This window comes from Hemicordylus capensis, chromosome 1, assembly GCF_027244095.1.
Source record: "Hemicordylus capensis ecotype Gifberg chromosome 1, rHemCap1.1.pri, whole genome shotgun sequence".
NCBI lineage: Eukaryota > Metazoa > Chordata > Lepidosauria > Squamata > Cordylidae > Hemicordylus > Hemicordylus capensis.
The window spans coordinates 357,577,190-357,586,952 of record NC_069657.1 but is presented as its reverse complement, the minus strand read 5'-3'; positions in this window follow the sequence as shown (position 1 = coordinate 357,586,952).

Below are 9,763 nucleotides of genomic sequence, written 5' to 3'. Positions count from 1 at the left end.
TACATTGCATTTCCAGTGCATCGCTTGTAGCCTTATAGACCTGTGATTGGATGTATGTATATATGTATACCTATAGATACAGCTGCTTGAACTCCACTCACTCACTGACAGGAAACCACGAAACATAGAATCATGTTGTTTTACAGGTAGGTTCCAGACTTTGCCCACACACTACCAGAAAAAAAATCACAAACCCCACAAAAATTAATTTCACGGAAAATGAGGAAAAACACTCCCATTGGAAAAGCATGGGAAATGATGCCTTCTGACAAACTTTGGCAGTTTGGGTACCTTTATAGACAGGAACTCTGGACTTTCACAGAGTGATGTAGAAACAAACAATTGTCTCTTTCAATTCACCAGATTTCTATCCATCCCCATTGTTTTTGTTAACTGGTTTTCTAGCCATGTCAGATTGCCAATATAAAGAATAGAAAAACACAAACATTTTTGCATTAAATATCTTTGTTCACCTGTCTCATTCGGTTTCCTAGAATTACAATAAATGGATGAGGCTGAAGGAAAGGAAGTAAGAGGTCTTTCCCACCCCAAAGTGGTGAAGCACAATGAGACAATTTCTGAGAAACAAGAAGATTATTTACTTTTCTGGGGAACACAGTAATAGTCAACATGCAAGAAGACAATTTTTTCCAAACATGAAAGGAAGCTGGAGAGCAGTGGACATTGGTTATAAAAGTTCCCCAGCAACATGATATTTTGGGAGAGACTCCCACTCTGCAAACAGAAGCACCAATGCATTGACACAACTCTCCACTTTCTATGGCTTGCGCTGGCCAACCAAAGCACAATTCCAACAAATTCAGTAACTGTGCCTATGAGTGGAGTGAATGTGAGCTTAAGCAAGGGCATAACTGCTTTCCCCTTCATGAAGCTTTAGTAAAGTAGTAATAGTACCAAAAGATTCAAAGCTTCTGTCTAACTTCCTTCAGTGTCCCGCTAAAGAAAATGTGACAAAATCCAGTCTTCAGCAATGTGGAGTATTGAGTGGGGGCCTTAGGCAGTCATCCTTGACATGAGAAATGGTTGCTACAAGTTTGTCCCTATTTTCATCTGCAAAATGTTGGAGGGCATGGGCTTGGTTCATCTCCTTAGATAAACTGGAATAATGTGCTCTGCATGCACTTTATTGTGTGTTTTCCATTTGTGACATGTTTGTAGACCAAACTGTACACTATGCCTCCCAGGTTGCTTAGCCACACCCCCTACAAGTTCACAGGTATGTCCCTGTTTTCACTGGTGAGATATTGGAGGGTATGAGATGCTCCTAGTCAGATCCCAAGACACTCCTAAATAGAGCAGCAGTCTTCTGAATGTCTGAATTCTCAGCTGACACTGAGAATTTAAGGGGGCTGAGCCCTGGCTTGAAGCCATACACATTGACATGATGGACATTTTATTTATTTATTTGAGAATTTAATATATCGCCCACTCTGAAAACTCCGGGTGGTGCACAACAACATGCAAACAGGCAACATTAAAAATTACATTCTAAATTAAAAACTAAAGTAACTACCAAAAAACAGAAAAATAAACTACAGGGCAAAAGCCTGTCAAAAAAAGAAAAGTCTTCAATCGCGATTTGAAGATCGGTAAGGAAGGGGCTAGCCGGATCTGTAGGGGGAGAGAGTTCCAAAGGAGCGGGGCAGCAACCGAAAAGGCTCTTTCACGGGTCCTAGAGCCCCGACCATCTCGGAAATCAGGGACCGACAGAAGGGTCATCTGGGATGATCTAACTGGATGGGATGTAGCTGGATGGGAGAGGCAGGTCTGTAGGTAGACAGGCATGTCGCCAGGTGTACCCTATTTCATCTTATCTAGGAACATACTGGAGAATGAGGACTACTGGGCAGTTGGTGAGTTGGCAGATTATATTTTCTCACTTGAAGAATCTGAACCTCAGGTACTGAATTAGGTATCCCTTTCTCCTGGGTGAGCCACAGAGTGTTTTCTGTCATACCAGGCTTCCAGCAGGCTTGGAGAATGTGATATTTTGGAGGCATACTCCTGAAGACCTGCATCTGAACAGACTCCCTCTGCCTCACTGTCATTGTATTAGGCGTCCAAGAACAGGTGGACCACCACCAGCATTACTGATTTGCAGATCCTTAGGAAAGAATTATTGCTTTGTAACTGTTTTTCTTTTTGAAGGATAATCTTGCTGTTTTCCTTGAAAAACAGCCCTAATAATACCCCAAGTATGCACATGGGTGTGACAACAAAAAGAGTGACATACACAGATGTAGCTTCTTGTGAACTTTGTGCAAAGCAATTTGGGCAGGCCTTTCTTCCTGCTGTGCTGCAGTTGGAATTCTATCTTGACTACTACCAATTGAGGTAGCTAACCAAGGTTTAGTGAGGACAAGGAGCAGAAATTTACTGAAAAGAAAATGATGATGAGGAACAGCAACTATATTCAAAACGGATCAAAAGTTCAAAAGAGCACAAGGAAATTGCTGGAGTAAAGGATGAGGGGAAACAAGAACATAATTAGCTCAGGGATGTGGGGCTCTATAAGGGCAACCAGTCTTATTTTATCTATTTTGTCTATTGGCAGCATTTTTGTGTTGAAATTTGACTCCAATTAGTACTCAATGCAATAACACAGAAAGAACTAAAACAATAAATCATTCAATACCATAAAAAACAGAAGCATGCAGCTAAACAATGCATAGTTCAAACAGCATCAACCCATAAATGCCTGACTGAGCAGAAATTTCTTCATACTAACAGCAAAAAAATATACCAAGTGGATCATAAGCAAATATGTTTTAGAAGACAGTTCAATGAAGCATGTTCCACTGCAGAAAACACCCTGCCCTGCCCTTCAGCAGATCACACAACAGAAAATGAATAAAGTGAGAGATTGTCTTAAGGGAGGAACAGTAGACCAGATAATAAAGAAAAGACTAGGTAAAAAACAAACAGGAAATGGAAAACGGATGACAGTTCAAGGAAACTGAAATAAAGCAAAGGACATACAAACAGGATCCAAAAAAGAACCCCACTTACTATGAGCAGAAACAGTACTGGTAAGAATTAATCTGCCCACTTTCCTTTCACTATTCCTGCAGCTGGATTAAATTTGGTCCAGCTCGGTCAGACAATTCATATGTTAGCTCACTTGTGCCTCAAATGTTCATGTATCCGCCATCTTGAATTGGAGTGGATTTCATCATTGCAAACTACACTTTGGTGGTGTCCGTATGTGTCCCTACAACTGAACCAAATTTGGTCCAAAATAGTTCCTACTTGTGCCTCAAATGTCCACACATTCGCCATCTTTAATTGGGGTGGATGACCTCATCACAAACTATGCCATTGAGGTGTCCCTTTGTGTCACTCACTACAACTGCATCAAATTTGGTCTAAATTGGTTAGGCAGTCCACAAGTTAGCCCACACACTTCAAATATTCACATGTCCGCCATATTGAGCCCCTGGTGGTGCAGTGGTAAAACTGCCGCCCTGTAACCAGAAGGTTACAAGTTCGATCCTGACCAGGGGCTCAAGGCTAACTCAGCCTTCCATCCTTCCGAGGTCGGTAAAATGAGTACCCAGAATGTTGGGGGCAATATGCTAAAATCATTGTAAACCGCTTAGAGAGCTCTGGCTATAGAGCGGTATATAAATGTAAGTGCTATTGCTATTGCTATATTGGGGTGGTTTACATCATTACAAACTATGCCCTTGAGCCATCCCTACATGTCCCTACAACTTCAGCAAATTTGATTCAAATCAGTTAGGCAGTTCATAAGGTGCCCCATAAATGTTCATGTATCCGCCATCTTGAATCGGGGTGGATGGCATAATCACAAACAACATCATTGAGATGTCCACTGTGTGTCACTCACTACAACTGTGTTGCCTAACAGGCACAAAAAAGCACTTCAGCAACGTTAAGATTATTTCGCTCCAAAAGGTGGAGTGGTTATCTCTGCAGTGTTAAAGTTATTTGCTGCTAAATCATTGGCCCAACTTTTGTATGGCTCACAGTTGGGCCCCTACCCTAATTATAGGCCATTGGAGATCATCCAGTCTAAGTTTATTAGAGCCATATTCAGGGCCCCTCGATGTATCTTCAACGCAGCATTTGAGGTTGGAAACGGGTGGAAACAAAAGCATGGATTTTAATCTATTGGCTTAGGATCCATTTCTTCCCTCTAGGATTGATCCCTCTTATGTTGGCCAATAGATTTCAATCCACCTAAACATAGGCACTGATGGGTAAACTGTCATCACTTGGTCTTTCTGCTGAACATTTGTCATTACTAGATTACAGTCAAGCCAAGGAGATCCTCAAACAGAGGGTCTTGGACATTGAACTTCAGAATGATTTAAGCTCCATCCTGGAGACCATAAGAGGGTGCTTTGGTGACTTTAACCGGGAACCTGCTAGCTAGCTATTGTCCCTTTCTTTACCGAGCCATCACAGGGAATTCCTCAGAACAAGATATTATGCCTTACCACCTGCAGTTTTATCTGGAAGGTTTTTGAAAACCCCTCTGGCCAGTCAGTTTTGCCCCTATGGTTCAGGTGAGGTCGAATCTGTTCACCATGTGCTGCTGTTTTATCCTTTTTATAATGATAGCTGGTGCAGTATTATTTCTCCCTTGCTATCATGCTTTCCCAGCCAGATTGCTGAATTTTACACCACACGCTCTTTTGCAGATAATAAACCTTCTATCACCTGCAAGGTTGCCAAATTTTGTGCAGCTGCTGTTAAGATCCATCAACAGCTAGTTTCCAGACCTTCTTTTTAGATGCTGTTACATGAGGCTTCTATGCTGGTGCATTCTGTATGATTTAATTCTTATCTGAATGCAGTATCATCTGTATGTATATATAACTGAGCAATGATTGTAATAAAGCCATTCATTCATTCATTCACTGCAACTGTACCAAATGTGGTTCAAATCAGTTAGATGGTCCACAAGTTAGCACACTTGTGCCTCAAATGTTCATGCGCCCACCACCTTGAATTAGGGTGGATGACATAATCACAAACTATGCCATTGAGGTATCTACAACCCTACAACTGTAGCAAATTTGATACAATTTGGTCTGGCGGTTCACAAGTTAGCCCACTTGTGCCTCAAACATTTAACAGCCTGCCATCTTAAATTGGGGTGGTTTATGTCATCACAAACTATGCCGTTGAGGTGTCTCTATGTGCTACTCACTACAACTGTACCAAATTTGGTTGAAATTGGTTAGACAGTCCACAAGTTAGCCCATTTGTGCCTCAAACATTCACACATCTGCCATGTTGAACCGGGGTGGATGACATAATAACAAACTATGCCATTGAGGTGTCCCTATGCTTCCTTATAACTGTACCCCATTTGGTTCATATTGGTCTAGGTTTGGTCCCGAGGTTGATAGTGGGGGACACACACACGGACAAATCTGCATGTGTGGAGAAAAAGAAGTTTTGTTTGGAATCCAGTGCTATTGCTTGTAGATTTTGGCTCAAGACTTACTTCTGTTTAGAGATGTCTGAGACAGCTCGATTCAACCTGCAATTTGAATAGAACTGGCCTGGTCCAGCCAGTCTGAGTTCAAACCAGACCGCCCCCTGCCCCCAAAGAAGGGAATCAGTTTGGGTATATATTTGCAAAGGAGAACCCAGTTAAAGGGACAATCCCTAGCCTAAGAATGGAGCAAGAAGGTGAAAGAAAACCTGCTGTCTGCAGGCATCAGTGGCAGAGATGGTGGCGGTAGCAGAGGCGGTGGGTGCTCCTCCACCCCCCACCCCCGCTTGCCTTCCAAAGATCAGCCCGAGCCAGCAGTGGTCTAGTTCCGGCCTCTGCGCTTCAGAGGCCATTTTTGTGACCTTTTGGAGGCCATTTTTGTCTCCACAGCCAAATTCTTGGCCTTTATAGACCAAATTATTTCTTTTTAGGTGTTATTCACTCTCTGAAGGAGACACCAACTCTCTGGCCTGTTTGGACATAGCACCAATCCCAAGGTAAACATGTCAGAGCTTTGAGTTTGTGATTGTCCGAAAGTGTGAAGCTGTGGTTACGTCACCCAACCATGGCTCCCTTTTTGTTCCAAAACCTGACCTTGAACCCTCAGTTTGCAGTGAGTATCACTGCTGAAACATGAGGTTAAAAGGCAGCATTGTGTTGTCCAAATTCTGCCACCTGCCATAACATGGATTTTGTGTGCAAGCTCAAAAGAGAGGCTGGCTCCGAGCTGCCCATAAATTCATCAGTTCTGGGGCAGCGGCATTTCTCACTGGCTGCCTCTCGGAGCTGATGCCCTGCCTTCTGCTGTCTACTTGCTCCTCTTACCGCTGCTTGGCCACAGGGATGCCGTATCCCTGCAGTTCCTGAATGTAAAGGGAGGGAACAGCATTGGGGAAAGCATGCTTGAAATAAAAGAAAGAGAATAAACACACATTCAAGAAGCCTTTCATTGACCTAACACCCACTCTAGACCCATTCCTGGGGCTCTCAGATCATATCTGTGGAGTGTGGTCTCTTTGACCTTAATGTAAACAAAGGTGCAGGACTGGCGGGGGTGGGGACAAACTGAGGGACATGCCTGAGAATCCCAGGGGAAGACATCAGTTACTGGACCTCGGAAACGACAGTGCTATTTGTCTGATACTCCAGGAGTAGCTCTTATTGACTTCCTAGGAGGGGATATGTATATTAAGGCAGGCAAAGGATCCTGGGGTTTGGTTCACTGTAGCCAAGGGTGCCCCCAGGCTTTCAGACTCAGGCAAAATAGTGAGAAAGACCCAACACACTCTTCTCCTCATGCTGGCTTGCTGGCTGGGGAGTTAGCCTTCTCATGAGAGGGCCAGTCCGCCAGAGAAAAAAGAAACACCAATCTGTTTCAGCTCTCTATTTGACTGCACTCTTGTGAGGTAAACATCCAACTATAGGGCCCTCTGTTGAAATGGGGTTCCTGGCAAAACTGGCTAAAAATAGAACTCGTACTCTGCACCAGAGCTGTCCTTGGGGCATGGCAAGCAGGGCGACTGCCCCAGGCCCCGCTCTTTTAACTCCCATTAGAATTAATTGGAAGGGGGCCCCGCACTGGCTGATTTGCCCCTGGCCCCACACCAGACCAGGGTTCTCTAAGGAATCTGCCCTGCTCTGCACCTTCCACTCAACCCTTCCTTCCACTCAACCCTTCCAGAATTCAAAATACCTGGGGCCGTTTCAGGTGTTCAAGCAGTTCCAGGTTGGGTGAGAAGACAAGGACTGGCTGGGGATGAATAGGTCCAAGGCTAATCAGTACCAGCTGGGCCTGACATGCATATGAGTTATTGAGCCTCCACATGTTTAAAACCACGAACACAATGTCCATTTCAGCTGCTATCAACTCAGACATGATCCTGATATATCCAGGGGTCATACACATGTGGAGGTGGCCTTCTAACCACTTTTGCCATGCCAAGAATCTCACATGCAAATGTGGTACTGTGCACTTGATTCTTCTGCCAATTCAGATGCCAAGGCTGCATGTGCAAAATGATTTCAGAAATCATTTGTTTGGAGGAATAATGGAATGCAGGAGCTTGGATTTAATCTCTTCCCACCAATCTACTTATAGGCAGGTATGTGAAAACAGCAGCAGGCACTAGATTTCTAATAAGTCAACTACTTACTGTTTACAATTCAATGGAAAGACCCAGAGCAGAAAGACTTAGACTGGTGAAATAACTTGCATGGAGACAATCTCTGCTTACTGGTCCATCTGGACCAAGGATTGTTAAGGACTCTAAAGAGATTATTGAGTTTTAACCAGTCAGACAGTCTTCTGTTGCAAAAATGTTTCTCACATGATCTGTCTCACCCTGAGGCCCTTGGGCTCACTGCTTAAAGTGGTAGCCCACGACCATTTTCCCAATTGCCAAATTCTATACCAAGTTCAGGGCTATGGACTCAAAGCACATACAGTTGTGTACGTGCAAAGTAAGTCTGGTACCCGTGATTTCCCAGCAAACTATTTCACACATTCAGCTCAGCAAACCATATCTATACATGTGCGAACAAGACCAAAATCCCCCACTGAAGTTCAGACGAGGAGAAATCAGAGCTCATCATGCCATAACCTGGCCCAAGTCAACACCACTTTGTAAAATTTAGCATGGATCTACACAGATTTATCTTTAACAACAGCCTTTGACTTCATAGCAGAAGAGTAAAAATCTCTGTGCTCCTTCAATTTACGGTGCTGGGTATTGCATTCTTTATCCAAAGCTCAAAGGTTGAATTTCTGTAATAAAAATCTGAGACAAATATTGAAATGGGTGGCTGTCTAGACAAAGGTAGTAGCTCAATGTTCTTTGTTTTTTTGTGTTTTTTTCAAAATGCTATTTACACCTTTGCTGTAATAGCACAACAAAGAAAATTTGTAGCCCTATAAAAATGGTTGGGGAGGGAATCTTTTATGAGTGAATTACTTTGAAATCACAAGTCCAGCTGTAAATGTACGTAAAGCTACTCATAACACAGAAAAGAGTTCCTAAATGCACTCTTGCAAACCTTGAAGTCAGGATGCCATAGATATGGCCATATGACTAACTCTTCTTGAAAAGAGCAGGAGCATCAAATATTGAAGAACACCGCAGGCACCCATGACTTGCTCTGAGTCTGCTGGAGGTCTCCATGTTTGGAAAATGCCATTAGGCTTCTCCCATGTGAATGCCTCCAAGGCATTCGTGGAGGTCATTATCTGGAGGCAGGGTTTGATACGTATGTGGTTTTTTTTAAAAACTAAAGATTCCTAAGAGATGACAGATATTAAAACAACAACAACAACCAAACCTTGGAGCAAGGGATCCATTTATTTAATTTAATATATTTTTTATTTAGCGTAGCATTCTTTTTACTGCTTCAGGATTATATCTCAAAGTAGAAGATTGTAGATGTAGGTAATGATAGGGGTAGTCATTTCAAGAGCTTAATTTAGAAGAACCCATCACATTACAGCGCTTCTGGGGCTTGCAGAGTATTAACAGTATCTCAGGCACGCAGGTTCTCTGTCATGACACTAATGTGACAAGACTTCTCATGAGTTGTTTCCTGGAAGCCTGTTTCAAAGCTCTGCAAATCCTTATATAACTTCTTAGATTTAAATTCTATCTTTCTTACCCAAAACTCTGTGAGAGCTCTGAGAAATACACTGAACTCCAGTGCAAGCATCTATAGGTCACTGGGCACTGTATTCATTAGGGTCAGGCAAGGTCTACAGTCAGCTATATTGCAATCCAGACATGAAGCTATATATCCAATACAGCTATATCTCCAACCCAGATTCCGCCAAGTCAGTTGCTAAAGTTGGAAGCTGAAGCACAGGAAGCAGGAGGTACTACATTTTTGATCAGGCAAGGACAAAAGTCCAGGTCTGGCCAATCCAAACACTTCATACTGCCAGCTACATGCAGGAGCTTATTTGGCAAATCCTTATTTCCTTCTGTTTCTGAAGATGGCTCTGAGGACATATGATAGCAAGTTAGCATCAAGCCTTTCAGGTATGAAGAGTTCTACCATGTTCTGCCTTCCTCATCTCTCTACCAGGCTAAACATACTCAGTTCCTTCAACTTTATAAGGTTTGTTTTTCAGAGTCCTGACCATTTTCATTGCCCCTTTCTTCCATACCATTCCTTCTTCATAATCTCCCATTCATCTTGGGCCCCTTTTCAGGTTTGCTTATCCTTGTGCAGTGAGTACTAGGTTGGGATCATAAGTATGTTAACAGACAGAAAAAATATACATATATA